Below are 19,198 nucleotides of genomic sequence, written 5' to 3'. Positions count from 1 at the left end.
TATACAGTTAATTAAAATCCAGACTTTATTTGAATTTCACTGGTTCTTCCATTAATGTCCTCTTTTGTTCTAAGACCCAGTCTAGAGTACCACATTGCATTTACTTGTCATATCCCCTTGGTCTCCTCTGGTCTGTAACAGTTTCTTGGGCTTTCCTTGTTTTTCATGACCTTGACAGTATTGAGAAAGACAGGCCAGCTATTCTGTAGAATGTTCCTGAATCTGGATTTGTCTGATGCTTCCCTTGTAATTAGAATAGGGTCATGGTTTTTTGTAAAGAACACCATAGAGAAGTGACCTTATCATCCACCACATCGTATCAGGAGAACATTTCAGCAAGACATCACTGATGATGTTAACCTTCATCATTTGCCTAAAGTAGTGTTTGCCAAATTTTTCCACTGTAAATTTATTATTATCCCCTTTCCATACTTGGCTCCTTGGAAGCAAGTCGCTATGTCTAACCCACCCTTGAGAGGGCAGAGAGATGGGTTAAGCTCTCACTCCTAGAGGCAGGAGTACTTATATATATTATTTGGACTTTTTCTATAAAGAAAAAGATTTATCTTTTCTCCCCTGTTTATTTATTCAATCATTTATGTATATTAATATGCATTCATTTGTATTTGTTTATGCCTTGGACTATAACTCAATACTATATTATTTACTTTCTTGCTCAAACTGTTTCAAATTTGGCGATTAAGAGCACTTTCTGTTTGGCTCCTGTGTCGCTTTGTCATGACCAGCCCTTTTGTTTTCTGAGCACTTCCTTAATTTCTTGCACTATATGATGTTCATACTCATCTAATTTTTCCCTGTCCTAGCCCAGCAATAGCCATTTCTCCAAGGAGCCCTTACTTTTCTTACTGAAGGACACAGTTTAGAAACAAGATCTGGGTACTGAGTATGTCCCTTCAACTACCTTTTAATAAATTTGTTGAAGATTTAATTAGTGTATGTGAAGCACTTGTTAATATAGAGCCTATCCTATAGTAAGCACTCAATAAATTCAAGAAAGCTATCATTGTTGTCATTGTTTTTATTATGCACATTTTTAATAAATTTGGAACTTCCAAATCCTAAACCAAAATTGTATCCTATTAGTCATTATATCAAGCCCTACTAGGCCCACAGATCTTTCTATATTTCTGAGACTCAGAACCATATACGTCCAAGAGATAGACATTCCTTCACCTCTGACCTGGGGTTCTGCATTCTCTAGCCCTGAAACATTTTCCCTCCTTTCTTAACATCTACACAAAGCCATAAAATCAAAGGACTTCCGTGGAAAAAGATGTCTCTTGACTTTAATGTTTTTAAGTTTAAATGAAATATTTGAAGGCCACTTAAAAATAATCATTCCCATATACCAAACTCACTTTGAAACTATAGAGTGCAGTTTTGAATTCCTGTCCAGAATATCTGTTGTTTTGAAATACTGCAATGTTATCGGTATGGAAATAGCAATTGTCCAATAGATCTATAAAAGTCCCTTCAGACAATCCTGTTCTGTCAAACACCAATGTCATGGTTCTTTTTGCATAATAGGTACTAGACAGTCCCTCTTAGGAAACAGATAACCAATAGTAAGGGTGCTAAGGGGGTGACTTAAAGGAAAACCCTACCTCAAGTACTCTGGCCAATTAGTGTGGCTGCCAGGAATCCTCCGGACATGAGACTCAGAGGCATGTACTGGTAGAATCTGTGAAAAGGACCTTAGGACCAATGGACAGGCTCAGGGCACCAGAACAGGAATGAGTAAGAGATACAGGGCTGCTCACAGCTCAGTATCTGAGCCCTGCAGAGCTGATGGGTGGGGAACACAGTGGAAAAGCCACTCTGGCTTAGGATATATCAGAAGCCTCTTAGGGTACTGGGTAAAAGCACTGCAGGAGGAATGCTAAGAGGTGAAAGGAATTGAAGTTCTCTGATCTGACAAAATTCTTCTGAGTTTTTCAGTATCCACATTCTTCTTACTAAACATTTGGGGTTTTTACTTGTTTTTTAGTAACTGCATTTTGCTCTTGGTATTTCAAAATGGACTAATTTTATTTTTGCTTATTCTCGCTTTGTCCCAGGCCTACGTTCCTCTGGGCAAAGCCAGGTGATCCATACTATACGTTGCAACTTCTAAGATCTCCTGGCACCCTGGCACCTGTCTAGCTTATTTCTAGCCTGGCCCCCCTTGAACTTTTTGCTTTTGCTCCCATCATGGTCCCACCTACCTGTCTTCTCTAGGTCCTTGACCTGCTTAGTCCTTCATCTACATCTCACTGTCCAGAATCGCCCCCAGCCTTGATTGACAGCCCTCAGGGGCCATGAGACTTCACACAAATATTCTTCAATCCCTGGAAAACATATCCGTATTTCTGTAAGGAAAAAAAGTTATAAGAACCAAAGCAACCAAAGCCACCTTTTGAATATTTAAGCAAAGCCTCATAAATCTGATGGGTATTTTCTTCCCTCTCCTCAGGAAGAGAGGTATAGGAGAAACCAAGTCAGCAGAAGAAGCAGATTCTTTACTTTTTTCTAACATTGAGATATTAATATTAACTGAACTTTAGACTTGATTAAAAAGTGGCCAGCGGGTAGAGGGCTTCAGTCCCAAGAGACCAGCACTGGAAGTTCAAACAACAGTCAGGTGCTTTGGTTTTACAAAGAAAGCATGGGATCAAGAGTCATTTATGCCTGGGTTCATTTTTTTATTCATCTCTCACCAGCTAAGAGACTTTGAGCAAATCATAGGTCATAACTTACAATGTAAAATGGTAATGCAATGCCATAAGATTTGTAATTCACTTTAAAATACTCCAGTATAATCTGTGATATGTATGACAATTAACTTAAATTTCACTTCTGGGCATAGTCAGCTTTTTAAAATAATATCTAGAATATAGAGTCCAAGGGTGGGGGTATGTGCCAGCCAGTATTATATCATAAATGGGATGTCCTCAATCCTACTTTGATCAATAGTCATTGCTTTAACAGACCATTTAGCAAGCATAAAGTTAGAAATGGATTTTCCTTGAAGAAATGAAAGGTATTCATGACATGTGAGTTGCTAAAATATTGTAGAAACACTTTCAAGCAGAAAGAATAAGAATTCTCAAATGAGATGTACCCTTCAGTGATGTTCAAAGCTCAATTCCTAATCTGTTCTTGTCTCCAACCACTGGTTTAGAAAAATTTCTAATTGCATAATGCTTACTAAAAATGCAGAGTCCTACCTCCAGTAAAATTTTCACTCAATATGTAGTTGGAGCACTTAAAAGAGAATAGAGCTGAAACTTCATCAAACCTACAGAGTGTATGAAATATTTTGTGCCAACTTTGTTTATGAATGTTAGTCTAATAAATATCTGTATGTATGGTAAGTTTTGGTCTGAGGTTTGCCTTCATTACAACTTGATAGCGAGGATGTGGAAGAGCAGCTATCACTACCTGAAATTTCTTGGGTGGTTATTATGATTTCAAAGATAATCTGAGAATTGGGTGTTATCACATTAGCTTAAAGGAATTCTCAATGTTCATACCCTGTAGAGTTGTTGAAGAGTTACACATAAAAGCTAATGGTAAACTCTAAAGTCCAGTACAAACATACAATCTTAGAAATATCTTTGAGTTGTATAACCTAAGTTTCCTCAAGGCTCATCATCCTGGAGGTACAAATAAAGTGACATTACTGGAATGTCTCACATTTTTCTGTTTCTTTAACCTTTCTCCCTCTCCTACCTGCCTTACCAGAGTCAGCTACCTAAAAAGAGGGCCCTATGTAAAATTTCATGCAGTTTCAGCATAGGTCTCACGTGTGAACAGACACATTACCGTGTGGGCAGGAAGAGCTGCCCACACTCAGTACAGGACTTGCCAGGAAGAGCTGCTATTTCCTGGCACCGGCAGGCCCCTTCCCCTAATGGCCTAGAGCAGTGGTCTGTAGGGCGGGGACTAACTCCACGGTGGTGCAAGACAACCCTTTGAGAGAATGAAGAAAATATTCAAATTTCTGTTTAATTTTTGTTACATCCTTTTTAATTTTTACTTTTGTGTATGCTTAATAAAATATATAATTTATTAATATATGAGAGGGTTCAGACATTTTTTAACAGGTTAGGGTATCAATCAAAATAATTTGGAAACCTCTGCTTATAGTACCCGTGGATACAGGGAAACCTGCCTTTCTTTCTCTTGTACAATATATTCTGCGGAAGGCTGCTAAAGAAGTGGTCTTGTGCTCAAATGAGGCACAGATTCTTTGGTGGACTAGCTCATATGTCCAGCCCAATGGCCCCTCCTCAGCTTTTATAGGACCCACCCTGAATCCAGGGAATGACCAAGAGAGAGCACTTCCTTGTGACCCACATCATACTGAGCTCAGAATCATTCCACCCCTCTTAGGATGAGTTTTCTCCAGAAACCTCTTCTGATCCTGGTGCCGATATACTCTGTCCACTGAGGGGACAGACTACCAACTCATCACAGTCATAGGGCCGACATTCAGCAGATGTGCCTAGACATGTCAGTGATGGAGGCAATTCAAGCTGAGAGGCACCAGACTACACCACAGCTGACAGAGTAAGGAAAGTAAAGATTCATTGCTAAATCACATAATCATTTCCAAGGCAAAACTATATCTGTACTGGGAAAACCCCTCTAGGCAATTTTGTCCCTCGACAATGGGTGTATAACCCTTGTGTCTGCTTACATATTCAACACCTGTGGGGGAATGTAAAATTAACTGTATAGAATATTTTAATACACAGGTGTTCATCAGATTGTGTGAACTGAATCTGTATTAAAGAAGTAAATGCACATTTTAAAATATGGAATTCCCCTTGACAAGATTATGCATTTTAACAGTAACTTATTATTCACTGGGACCAAAATAATTTTCTATGGAAACATTTTCCCCAAATTAGAAAGGAAATATAAGATGCGATGTATCAATTTGACCATGTGATGTGATTCCTGTCCAATTTAGGGAATAAGCAGGGTAGTTGGACAAGATGCTGGTACAAGACTAATATAACCAATGAAATCCCATAGATCTGGGATGAGAACAGAAAGTCTCCTAAAACAAGGCCAGGCAGTGAAGCTGGCCACCAGTTACACCTCCTTTTACATTATGAATAGCCCCAACCTGAAACAACCACTCCTGAGAATTTCCTGTATGCCAAAAACTATGCTAGGTGCTTTACACACAATGTGTCTACACAAAGTTTGGCAAGGCAGATACTATGAAGAAAAGCAGAGCCCATTAAAGTTAGAGGCATAGAGCCTCTATGAGATACTAGGCATAGAGCTAGTGTGTACTTGGGATTTGAACTCAGATCTAACTAACCCCAAATCCAGCTCACCAACATGCCACCTGCCTTATTCATGGGAACCAGTCATTTAAATCCTTCAAGGGGTAAAAAAAAAAAAAAAAAAAAAAAAAAGCTGCTGCTTTGCTCTCTTGTGAACATTACTGTGAACAATGCCACTGTTGTGGGCCACAGAATTAAAACTGGCTTCTGTCCATTGGAATTAATTCAAAAGACAAATGAGAATCATGCCTGCAAAAAAGAAAAAAAAATCATCCTGGTGCTGAAATCAGCAGCATGTAATCCTCTTAAGTCAGGATGTAGTAACTTTATATATTAACTTTTAGAACTCTCTGGTCATAAACTTTTATTTCAAAGTAAAAAAAATAACAAACTCTTTTCATCTAGGATAACACATCTCTTGTTCATTACAGTCCTCATCCAGTGCTCACACTGCATTTTCTCCCCGCTCCACCACTGTACACTAGCCACGCTGGATACCTGACGTTGTCCTGGATACAGGCTTTAACGGAGCTCGAAAAGGTGCAGAGTACACCTAGAAAGATCATGGTGATGTAAGAGACTTCCATGAGAAAATATCTAATGATATGAAGTCAATGGTTTAGAAAAAGAGAAGCCAGGAGGTGGACAGCATGCCTTAAATCTATATTACACAATAAAAAATTATTTGGGGTGATCCTAAGCTCATTTTCACCATGTTCCAGAGAGTTAGAAATGCTACAGGATTGATGACTCAGCAGGACTTAAGCAAGGGGAGAGGTGGGATAGAAGGTTGAGTGTCCCAGTCTGAACACTGAAGGATGGGGTTGAAGATAAGGCTTTATTCTGGACAGAATTCTAAAAGAGAAACAAGTTCGGAGTGAGAAAAAGGATGAGGTCATTTTAGATGTGCAGAGTGAAGGTATTCGTGGAAGATTCAGGAAGAGACCTACAAAAAACAGGAGAAATAGTTTGAATCTCAGGAAAAATATCCAGAGGCTAGAAAACTGAATTCAGCACATGGCTACAGGAGAAGTCAGACAAGCATGGGATCATCCCAAAAAAGGAGAGTTTAAGATTTTGTTCCTACCCAAACTTTAGGCTACCACTGACTTACACAAATAGCTTCCTCAATCACAACTGTCATGCTAGCGACGCATCTTTGTTAGAACTGATGAATATGACTTCAGGTATATGGTATGTGAGCACTGGTTTAGTGAAAAAGTTTTTTTCCATCCCAATCAAGAAAAAGGCCCAAACACTTTTTTTATTTACATAAATTGGACAATGATATATATTCATTTTTACTCAAGGAATTTTAAAACTTCCCTACCATTTCTCATGAATCTAAAGAGAGCTGGATTTTACACAGAACATCACATTGCTCTATACAGCTGTAACATAAATACATACATACAATTTAATAGTCCATAGTTTTCATAAAAGAAATCTGTTACAGTTCTAAAAGAGAAACAAGTTCGGAGTTATTCTCAAGAAAATAAAATATAAAAAGAATAGTTGAAGTAGATGCCCAATGAATTGTGAAATTACTGCTTCAGAAACAGTAGTTGATATTTGACAAGGACACAAAAGACAACTTTCCTATTCTCCCCCAAACTGTCCCCTGGGAATGTTTTCAAAGGCATACACCGCCCTAGAGAATAGCATTTCTCCTTCCAGGAGTCTGCCCCTACCTGTGGACCATTTCCCGTTTAATCTATTTAGGTCTATAGGTTTGTTTCATTAACTAAACATTTAGAGAATTATGACTGAGGGAGTACTATGATGATTACTAGCAACAACGTCGTGACCAGTTATCGAGTGCAAAGGCACCGTCCTGGAGTTTTGGGCATTCCTCTCAGCAGGGCTATGAGGCAGGCATCTGCATTTCCATTTCACAAACAAGGAGACTGAAGCTCAGCAAAGGTGAGCACCTTACCCAAAGCACATTGTTAGCATCAAGAAAGCAGAATTCAGTCCAAGATCTGTTTTTCACCAAAGGCCCCTGTGCTCTTTCCACTACTTCCCTAACTCATTTAAGGGTTGACTTTCATCACTGAATTATAAAAATAGTAAAGACTAACATCGTTATGATAACTAACTGGGTTAGATTCAACTGGATTGAATCACATAAAACTGCCAATAAATAACCATTTTTGACCTACAAAAATTGGAATTCCATAGGTTTAACCTTATAAAAGCATATACACTGGTATTATTTATGAATGTCCAGAGAAGCAGTGTGAGTTCCTGAAGAGATTCCACAGCCAATAGGAGAGATAGAGCAGAGCCAAATACTTCACTCAGCTCATCAGCAGAAAATACATGTTATAGATAAAAAGAGAAAGAAACGTAGAAAATACATGAATTTGCAAGATAAGCAAACTATTAAAAAGTCTGTTGAGAAAGACAGTAATTTGTTAATTTTGGTGACACCTTATGTATTGACTATATTTTAACCCCCAAGAATACTGTGAAACACAAGCTAATGAAAAACTCAAGTATGAAATTTAAATGGTATGTAAATTAAAACATTTTTATCTACATGAGGGCACTAAGCAAATTTAAAATATTCTATGGAATATCATTTCAGAAAAATCACAAAGCTGAATAATTGAAAGATGTAAAGATCCTTATAAGTGAGCCATAAAATATTAGAGCTAAAAAAAAAACAAAAATCATTTAAATGTAACCCTTTTGTTCTATTGTGAGAGAAATTAAAGTTTACAATATGATTGAGTCAACAGGTACTAAAACTCAGCTTCCTTACTCCCAGTTCGGAGCTCTTTAAAATATCAGAATAACATGCTATTTAAACATAATAATGTCCTTGTATATTACAACAGCCATGGGATGTATTATAGATATAAGAAAATATTCATGAGACATAATTTTTATCTTGTAGTATGTTTGCTAAAAGCAAGTGTATTAAATGTTTAATAACCATAAAATAAAAATACTGTTTTTAAACTTAACAACATTACATTTTCTTATTCAGCCTGTTATTATTATGATATAACCAGAACACTGTCTTCTACCAGAATGTTTTTCTAATTGCTTTTGGATATATTCAATAGTTTTGCCCTTTTAAAGAAGAAGGAACTCTAAAAATAGGATGCTGAAAAAATGGTTTGAATTTCAAGAAAAAAAATCTCATACCTACTCACTGAGAAATACTTAGAAATATTCTAAATGTCATGCTTTTGAACTGAGTATTTCTCAGTGAGTAGGTGTGAAATTTTTTTTTCTTGAAAGTTAAACAATTTTGACAGTATCCTATTTTTAGATCAGCTATCTTAATTATTTCCTTCATTTATGAGGCTGTATGTTCTTCTGGCCAAACAACTGTACTGTTGCATGCCTGCATTTTGCTTTATTTCTCAGTAGAGCATTTTTAATAGCAATAGGAAGGATTGACTGCTGTAGCATATCATTCTCCCTATCTGGTGCTTTTCTTGAAGATTCTTTCAAAGTCAACCAATTCATCAGTCAATCTGAGATTTACAGCTAAGACTCATCATTTAAAGGAGAATAAATAATTTTTCCTGAAGGGGACTCAAATACACTAAAAAAATGGAAATAAAGAGACAATCACAAGTAGAAGGTATGAAGGAGCTTTCGAAGGAGCTGTGAAACCCCAGCTCCCTCATAGAAATCCCAAAGGGAGGAGGGGCCCATCAGAGCTGCCTGGACAATATTCCTCCTTTCAATGGAAGAATTTAGAATAATTGGATGATGCATGATACTCCAACCATCGGCCACAAGGGTTTCTTCTCATGCTATCTGTAATAGCAAGAATCATTCAAGGGCATTTAGAACCTTGAAAAGCATCACTGCAAAAGAGAATTCACTTTGCACATACTGACTGCAATCATGTTTCCTTCCTCATAGGCCTATCTATGTGTATCACTTCACTCTTGCAACAAGATTCTATGGAGCATCTACCACATGCCCAGCACTATCTAGGAGCTAAGGAAACATCAATGAACAAAATAGACAAAAAAAATCTCTGCCCTCATCCAACAAGCTTTATACTTAAGGGAGACAAAAAATATGTAAGTAAACTGTATACTTTGCAGATGGTGATAAGTGCCATGGAGAAAAATTAAGTGAGAAAAGGTAATTAAGTAATATAATATATGTGCCTATCATAATATAAGCATTTAAATATATTAAAGGGCTTTTCTTCCCATTAGTAAAAGCTCTGAAAATTATTTTCTTGGTTTTGTGATTGAGTTTAAGAAAAAGTTACATTTCTTCTTGGGGGAGTAATATTTTTAACCCACTAAATCTGAGTAGTGAAATAATAATAATAACTTGTACTTATCAAATACTAGCTTTGTGCCAATAAGGTTACATAAAAAATACTTCATTTCATCTTGTGAAATGAGTATTTTCAAGACTGCAGATCTAACAATTTTATGTTAGAGCTAAGATTAAAAGATAAATACACCTACCTCCAACATCCACCCTGCCAGGCTAAGCAGCAGAGGACCAAGAAAAAGGTAACATAACCAGCTTAAGAAGGGACATGTTTCTCCAAATCATTTTTAACTTAGATTGTTTTTCTTTTTGTTCTTTGTCCTGGATTGTATTATTAGGTTTATTTGCTGTAAAGGTGAGTAAATATATGCTTTGTCTTAATTTTTTATTTATTCTTTCAGAAAATAAAAATCATGGTCTCTGGCATGATGATTTTCTCTCATTCCTAGGTGCTAGATCTTAACACCATCCTTATATAAATACCACATATGCTTAGATACCCAAACAAGAAATAGCAAAATGAGTGCTATCTTCCAGTTTGAAATAAAAACAAATGACCTTTTTCAAAAATACTCTAGAACCTCAAATGGTGATGGAAAGGCCACATTACCAAACCTAAAGTGATTTGTTGCAATGGCTTGCCCCAAATGAAAGGTCTCCATTTTAGGTTCTAGAATCTTAAAATCCAACAATTGACACATATATGTGTACATAGACTGATATTCTCCATGCAGCTGCTTTCCTGAGACAGGTGTTTCCCTATAGTGTGGCATAAAGCTGCATGTCACTCCTAGGCCAAGCCGAAGAAAAGTGCACCTCGCTGGCACCTTGCTGTGCTGCTCACTGTCTCACCACCTCCTCCCTTTATTTTTTTTATTTCTAATTAAAAATGCAATGCAAAATAATAACACTAAACAAAAAATTATTTTAAAACTACCTTTGCATACCCATGTTCATGTTTGCAAATAGTCTTCTACCCATAAGTCCCTGCTGTTTTACTTATTTCTAGTTACATTCCACACAGGCTCTCTGCAAGAGTGACTAATAGGAGTTTTAAAGAGTTATTCCCTTTTAATTCATATGCACAAAAAAAAACAGGTTTTTTAATGTTGTTCAACTACAGTTGTACCCATTTCCCCCCACCTCTCTCCCCAGCCCTACCCACCTCCACCCCCTACTCTGTCCATGGGTCCTTTATACCTGTTCCTTGATTTGACCCTTCCCCTTCTTTCCCCCATTATCTCCCTCCCTCCTCCCCTCTGGCTACTGTCAGTTTGTTCTTTATTTCACGGTCTCTGGTTATATTTTCCTTGCTTGTTTGTTTTGTTGATTAGGTTCTACTTATTAGTGAGATCATATGGTATTTGTTTTTCACTGCCTGGTTTATTTCACTTAGCATAATGCTTTCCAGTTCCATCCATGCTGTAGCAAAGGGTAGGAGTCCCTTCTTTCTTTTGGCTGCATAGTATTTCATGATGTAAATGTATCACAGTTTTTTGATTCACTCATTTACTGATGGGCACTTAGGCTGTTTCCAGCACTTGGCTATTGTAAATAATGCTGCTATGAACATTGGGGTGCATAGGTTCTTTTGAGCTGATGTTTCAGGATTCCTAAGGTATAGTCCCAGCAGTGGAATTGCTGGGTCAAAATGCAGTTCCATTTTTAGTTTTTTGAGGAAATTACATACTGTTTTCCACAGTGGCTGCACCAGTCTGCATTCCCACCAACAGTGTACTAGGGTTCCCTTTTCCCCACCACCTTGCCAGCACCTGTTGTTTGTTGATTTATTTATGATGGCCATTGTGACTGGTGTGAAGTGGTATCTCATTGTGGTTTTAATTTGTACCTCTCTGATGGCTAGTGATGCTGAGCATCCTTTCATATGCCTCTGGGCCCTGTGTATGTCCTCCTTGGAGAGGTGTCTGTTCAGGTCCTTCGCTCATTTTTTAATTGGCAGTTGTTTGTCATCTTGGAGTGGAGTCATGTGAGTCCTTTATATATTTTGGAGGTCAAACCCTTGTCTGAAGTATCATTGGCAAATATATTTTCGCATATGGTTGGTTCCCTTTTCATTTTGCTGATATTTTCTTTAGCCATGCAGAAGCTTTTTAATTTGATGAAGTCCCATTTGTTTATTCTTTCCTTTATGTCCTTTGCTCTAGGGGACATATTGGTGAAAATACTGCTACGTGGAATATCTGAGAGTTTCCTGCCTCTGTTTTCCTCTAGGACTTTTATGGTGTCATACTTACATTTAAGTCTTTTATCCATCCTGAGTTTATTTTTGTGCATGGTGTAAGTTGGTGGTTGAGTTTCATTTTTAAAACAGCTTTAATACAGTGAAATATTTGAATTAGCTATCACAAGTGCAGTGTTCTTTGGTTTTTGATGGGTTGTTTTTATGCTAATGTAATGGGAATAACAGTGGCAGGAGAGATGGAGGCCTGGGGGACTCCTGACCTGCAGTATCATGATGGGTTCAGAGCTCTCACAGGTGGCACTGATAGGAGACCGGTGGGGTGGAAAGAAACTATGAGCACTACAAACTGCAAAAGCTGAGTGTGTGTGCTGTTGGGCGGAGGGGAGACAATAATTTTGAGTGAGCCAAGAAAAGTAATGAGTTTATTTAAGAAAAAGCAGGAGTTCCATTTCAGTACCTGAGACTAAGGGAAGAACTAAACAGGACCTTTCACAAACAGACCAAACAACACAGTGTTAAATCTATAACAAGCTCTCCAAATAATATATGTGTGCATTCCTTTCGTCATCCTAATTTGAAAGTGTATGTTCCTTTAGCACATGATCTTGGACATGGTAGATATTTTACACATTTGTTGACCGCTGAATACTGGTGAAATTATCTGACACAGCTGGTTTTATAGCTTGTACAGTGGTGAATATAGTGGGCATTAGGATTGTTTCAGGGTATAGAGTAAGGCCATGAGTTCTTATTCCACCCCAGTCTTCTAAGAGATAACAAAGAGTCACTTTTAGATTTGTCAGGTCCTTGTTTACACTCAGCCAAAAAAAAAACCCCACAACTTTTCCCTGCATAGCAAGTGTGGTCATTCATATTAATTCTTTAACAATTTCTCCACACATCTGTAAATTAACACAGCCACTTCTCACTGTGACACGCTGGGTGAGAATGCTCCACCCACTATAAAGTCCCGGAGTCTGTCACCAGCATCTCATTAATGTAAATAGTAATGGCAGATCTGGACTTATGAACATTAGCATGGCTGGAACTGCCCTGTTGGAGACAGGTTCATTATAAGTATTGACTGTAATTCCCTTTTTAATTAAAAAAAATGTGAACTCTTCCTGCAGTGATATAACTTCAAGTTATAGGCCCCAGCCTCCAGGGAAGAGAATAAAATAAAAGGATAAAAAAAAACCCAGCCAGCATAAAAATGTTGTGTAATTTAAACGAGTTAAACAAAGAAGGTGATAAAAGTAATCAAGTAGCAAAACAAAGGGCAGGAGAAATAATATAAACAATGAACCAATAGGATGGTTAATTAGCTTGCTTTGCAAAGATGATTTAATTTCTCCCCTGAAAGCAATGGTGGTGACAAATAAGCCATACCTACCAAATATCTCCAAGTGTAATGTAATCTGTCCCCCACTGCCTATAAAAGAAATGCCACTGAATTACTGTGCATGGTGCTGAATTGTCATGGATGCCTTGGAATTACCATGCATGGGGGTCTTGGCTCTGGATTCTTTTGACAATGGTCCTTTAGTTTTTTTAAGCTCTACAATTTCAATCTGAATTGTTCCAGAGCAGAAGTCTCAAACTCATACACACACAGGGCTCAAGCAAAAGCACTGGGAATAAATGGACCGGAACTGGGGGAGACCATTACAATATGGAGAACACTGCTCCATCGAAGGCAGTGAAGTCTTGACAAGTGAACCTCATCATCTCATCTCAATGATAAGCCTAAAACTCTGATTTGTGTGTCATTTCTTTTTATATCAAAAGGACCATATGGGACTGGCTATGTAATTTTCAGGGTCCAGTATAAAATGAAAATGCAGAATTCTTTGCTCAAAAATTATTAAGAATTTCAAGATGCATTAAACCAAGTGTGGATCCTTCTGAGCTCAGGGCCCTGAGAAGCCTGCCTAGGAGTCATACAAAGCAAGCTGCAGGCCAGCTTCAGCTCATGAATCACCCAGTTTGAGGCCCTGTTCGGAAGATTCCACATTCTCTCCCCATTTCCCCTTATGAATCAAGGCACACAGTTGCAAGATGACGGGAAGAATTTGGAGCATGTGTTCTGAATAACAGAATAAAATATGGCTGGTGGCTTACAAAGGAAATCAAGTCTCTCCTTTGTCCATGTCAAGTCTTAAAACCAAATGGAGGATTCAGCTGTTAACATATATGCTTGTGAGGAAGAAAGCTTTTACCTTATTAACTCAAAACATCTAAAAATCTATGTCTATGGCCAAAGTCCTATAAAAAGTGATATTCCCCTGAAAACCTTTCTGCTCATAGCCCACATGCAGAGTGGGGTTGTGCAATTGCCATCAAAAAGGAATAGTCAACATGCAAGTGATTATCACAAGTTAGACATACCTTGTACATGAGTGAATGTACACCTGAAAAATTTCATGAAAATATAACATAGTTTTGAATACATTAGTTAATATGATAATTTAGAGAAATGCTTCCCATTTAAAGTGATGTTTGTAAAGCACACCAGGGTGACTGGCTGGAGGGAACCCGTACACTTACCCCCATGTGGCACGTACCTCCACTGACAATGCTGGCTAGAACTTTCGATTTAGAGGTCTCTCTGGAGAAACAGTTTTTAAAGCTGAGAAATTTCTTTTATTAAGATAAAAAAAAATCTCTCTTTAATCTGTCATATACATTTCATATTTCTATATGTCAGGTTTATGTCAACTGAAATAGACATGTTCTTTTTGGTTGATTATAGTTATAGTTTTCAGAATAGCATATACCAACAAAATGCTAATGCCATTTTGGCTTTGTCCACACCCAGAAAGATTCTAATCCAAACACAAACAGAAAAAAGAGACAAAGTTATTACCCGGTGCAGTTGTTTTACCAGCATATGTGGACCATATAAGCATCTGCACCAATACACATGTGCAGAGATAATGGGTTTACCTATTAACATGGAATAGAAGTATATAGAAATAAAAATAATAGTATAATATCAGAGAGAACAAATTTTCCACTACAAATATACCTGTTCATTTTTGTCTCCCCCTCTAGAATGTAGTGGGGGAAGAGATTTGCATCAGTCTTATTCACTGCTATGTCCATTGACATTGCCCGGAACATAGTAAATACTCAGTAAATACTTGTTGAGTTGAATTGAATCCATAGGATCAAAACAAATTATCATTTACTGATTCTAGGATTCAAAAGAGAAGAAAATGAGACATGTAGCAGGACAATTAACTTCCCTGAATTCCACTGGCTTTTTTATTCCCTAATTGGAATCTAACTCCCTTAGTCACTGCACTTGGTAACTTGGTTGTTATCTGATCAGCCTCTCATTCCTGTAGCTCACGCAGACACGAACTTGAGCCTCCTTGGAGCAGGCTAGGACAAAGGTTAACTTCCTCCCAGAACCTAGAAAAGGCTAATGAGCTCTGTGGAATAATATGTGTAAGCATTCACCATACCAGAATCAATATCAATGTACCATCAGTGTGTGCATTAGCCCCACAGCCAAACAAAGAACAGCCCTTAGAGCCCAGTAATGACGCTGGGCGTGGGTAGCTGGGGATGGGCAAAATGATGCAGAGATGACTGTATCAGCTCTCCTTAAACATGGGGCTTCCAGGATATTGCACAAGACTGCCGTTCTTGTACTTTGTCAAAGATAGGTAGCATCTGGATTCAGCCACTGATACTCTCAACAAAATAACTCTTTTATCTTCTTGACCCAAGAGGTGGACTCAGAGTTTACCTTCCTCACTCTGAGAGATTTCTCGTCTATCCTTGCCTAGTGTTGGCAGCGAATGCAAATGTCTAAAAGTTAGCAGGGCATGAGATGTGAAGCTGATAAGATAGGTAAAACCAATTTGAATCACTACTGACTCAGGTAAGACCTGCTTTTAGTGCAACTCTATCATGCCCATGCTCATTTGTGTAGCATTTCCCATATTCAAATCCTACTAGAAAAGTATGTCAAGCAAGGATAGTGGCAACAAGTCTTAGCGTCAATTCTGCATCTGAGTAGACTCTGACCAAGAATCATGCTCATTCCTGTAGTAAAACGGATCTTAGTGTTATAAATGGGATTGCATCCTGCACGTGATATCTGATTTTCCAATTAAAAGGAAAAGGTGTGGGTGAGTGTGAAAAAGATGACTGATCTGTATAGTATACACAGTTGAGGTGTTATAAAACTAAGAAGACTGGGTAAGCATGAGGGTGCCATAGTCAAATCACATTGGTTTGAAATCCTAGACCAATCACTTTTTAACTATGTGACCTTAGCCAAATTTGTTAACCTGGCTAAGGCTTGGGTTCTGCAAAAATGTGAATAATAACACCTAATCCTATAAAGATCGTTAACTCTCTACCTCATAATGTCATTATAAGAACTAAATAAGATATATATACAATGATCAGTCCAGTGCTTGATACATAATAAAAGCTGAATGAAAGGATGGCTATGGTTATTATGATCCCTATTTTTATCACCACCACCATGGACTAGTCAACTACAAAGACGTAACTTCTTTCTAACTTTGTAATTCAGTAAAGAAAGCCATCACCAAAAGCATGGTGGAGGTTAGCTTCTTGTGAAGAAGCTTCCCTAGTCTAAACTGGGCCACACAGAAAGTATGGTCATGACAATCTTTCACTCATCGCTGTGAAACAAAATTCTTTAAATTCTAGGAAGTTTCAGTGAAACACCTCTAAATGCAGCCATAGAGCAGTCACTCCCTTCCCCCATACTCACTTGCCCCGTCCTCCCCTTGGGGATATATTAAACATAAAACTAAGGCAACTGAAACAGTAATTAAGACATGAAGCTAATCAAAGAGCAGCACAGGCTGTGGCCCTCTGCGAAGAAACCGAATGCCAGAATGACAGCTCCCACTGCTAGGGCTTTGTTCTCCTGGAGCAAAAAGAACATAAAAGCATAAAGTTGGGGAACTGTAACTGCATTTTCCACATTTGCAGAGGCAGGGGAAGATTACAGGCTCTTCTGACCTGGAAGCGTATTCCCCCAGATACCTGCGGCAGCCCACACCCACCAGCGCCGCTTCCACGCTCAGAGCATGACTCCACTTTTTTCTAACACTGCCCTTAAGGAATCTGGCTTTGAGATTTCCAGTAATTGTAGAAGTCACCCATGATGAAGCAGCTGAGAGCACTGTTAGACAAAAGAAATAAAAATTAAGCAAATAAAAAACTCATTAAAATGTTGCCTTTGGTTATTTTCACTCCTAGCAAGTCATGTTACCAAACAAGTCTTTCTCCATTTCCTTGGAAGTAATACTTTAAAAGAATTCTAATGGGCACTGAGTGATTTTCTCCAGACTCATAATCCAGCCACTAGACACACTGTCCCTTCCCCCATCACCATCTAGCACCCCTCCCTGTCACCTTAGAGCTTCTGACTTAGCTGCGTTCACACCCAGCGCTCCCAGCAGAGCTTTCTGTTCACATTATATGAGAGGGAAAAAAAAGCAGGCAATGAACAGTTCGTGCTCCTAAGTGCTTGCAATAAAGCCAGACTGAACTGACCTCTCCCATCCCATACAGCTGCATGTCAGCCACATAAGCTTAAAGGACCGAGAGTAGCATGTGTGTGATGTGTGTAAACAAACTAATTAAAATCTGAGGTCTTTCATTCCAGCTAGTGCCTAATGGGACCAATATGCTTGACTCGGTGCAAAAAAAAAAAAAAAAAAAAAAAAAAGACTCCAAGCTGGCTAGAGGATTGCCCTTTCCTGCTTCCTATGTTACATCCCTTTTTAGCTCAACAAACAGCCTAAAAGAAAAGGAACTCAGGGTTGCTATTCTTTCCTGTAAGACTTTTAAGATAAAAACTATCAACTCAACAGCACAGAGCCAAAAGACCACTCCCTGATTCCAAGTGGACATATTGATCAATTGAACCGACATGTGCCTCTTCCTTTCTCTCCCTTAGTAGCAATCAGCTGCACCAGGGAAACCCATCTCATTTCCCAAAACAAAAGACAACACACTGCTCCTTATCTGACACTGTCAGACCACATTATTTTTTTAGGGTAAAAACATACAATGAAATTGCCCAAAGACAGAGATGGGAGTTGAAATGAAGACGATACATGTTTACCTGGAGTTTCTGAATTGAGTTGAGCTATATTCCTCACAATCACTGAGGACCCTGCTATTTATGCATCTTACCAGATTCTGGCCAAAGTTAAACAAACGTAGCAACACCACTGCTACTTCCAGAGGCCCTCATCAGGGTTACCCTTCACTGCAACTGCCGCAGAGAGGAGACTTGTTACAAGTCAGCCTGCAAACAACTCCAGCTATTTTAGACTAGCTAGAGATGGAAAAACGTCGTGGCAGTCCTTCAACTAACTATGAAGGACATGGGTTGAAGGACTATCATATAAATAAAAAAGGTTCAAGTAATTTTATTTGGTTTGGGTCCTCCAGTTTTTAATAAATTCTGTCTTACGAGAGATCCCCTTTCACATCAGGGTTATGTCAAATGCTTATTCAGCAGTCATTCCGTGCCATGAAGAAACTAAAACCCAACCGAAGTAAATTCTGAATTTCATACTGCAAATCACTAAATATTTCATAAATCACAAGAGCAAATAGGGGACCAAGTAGCTCTGTCCCATTAAAAATATATACATATCTTTACAATATTGAAAAACTGTAAACTACTCATTTTAGAGCCAATTGGGGGTTTTACAATTGGAAATTATCTTATGTTTATGGAAAATTCCATGAGAACACTAAAAATAGGCAGAGATGGAGCAAGAATAATTTCATACATTTTGATTTCTTCATGAGTCTTATAGGCCTTTGTCTTAACCCAGCAGCCTGAAAAACAGATTTAGGTAAAACAGCCCTTCTTTCCCTAGTCCATTTTAAGCAGACAACATCCCCCATCTCCGCCTTAGCAGCCACAGACCAACCAACAAAACAACCATGCAATCAATGCCCAGACATTTAACACTCACCATCTCCTGCTCCCACTGTCTTCTTTTGATGTTTACAGCACATCTGTAGGATGCAATACTAGGAGATGCCTTGTTTGACCTGCTGCATGATGCTGTGACATCAGTTCAGATGATGCAGCTCATTATGGGAAAGACTGCTGTTGCTATGGCAACTGGGATGTGCCAGGAATCCTTGCTGCATTTCCAGTGGAGCCTGAGACAATACGGAAGCCCTGTAAGAAACAGACGATATGCAAAATTTAGACCAAAGGAAGAGGATCCCTCATTGGTCTAAAATCCATAGATTTAAAAGGGATTTCCCTGAAGGCACTTCAGAAAAAATAAAAATTACCTCCTTCTTTATTGTTACACATTTAGTAGGGGAGGAGTATATAGATTTACTACTGAACAAATATAGACTCAAATGGACAGTGTTTCTCTCTTAGGCAATTTGATCACTT

The 19,198-nt window shown here is 38.3% G+C and overlaps 1 protein-coding gene across 1 annotated transcript in view; it reads right to left on the bottom strand.

Annotated features, from left to right (window-relative positions):
• AKAP6 (A-kinase anchoring protein 6) overlaps positions 1-18,868 on the bottom strand; it is a 464,313-nt gene extending 445,445 nt beyond the window's left edge. The window contains exon 1 of the mRNA XM_054577924.1: positions 18,759-18,868. The gene's annotated coding sequence lies outside the window, so the exon portion shown is untranslated. The remainder of the gene's footprint in view (positions 1-18,758) is intronic.
• Positions 18,869-19,198: the final 330 nt, after the last annotated feature.

Source organism: Pteronotus mesoamericanus, unplaced genomic scaffold, assembly GCF_021234165.1.
Source record: "Pteronotus mesoamericanus isolate MK-2021 breed Mesoamerican mustached bat unplaced genomic scaffold, CSHL_Meso_final contig_46, whole genome shotgun sequence".
NCBI lineage: Eukaryota > Metazoa > Chordata > Mammalia > Chiroptera > Mormoopidae > Pteronotus > Pteronotus mesoamericanus.
This window is presented reverse-complemented; position numbering and strand designations above follow the sequence as displayed.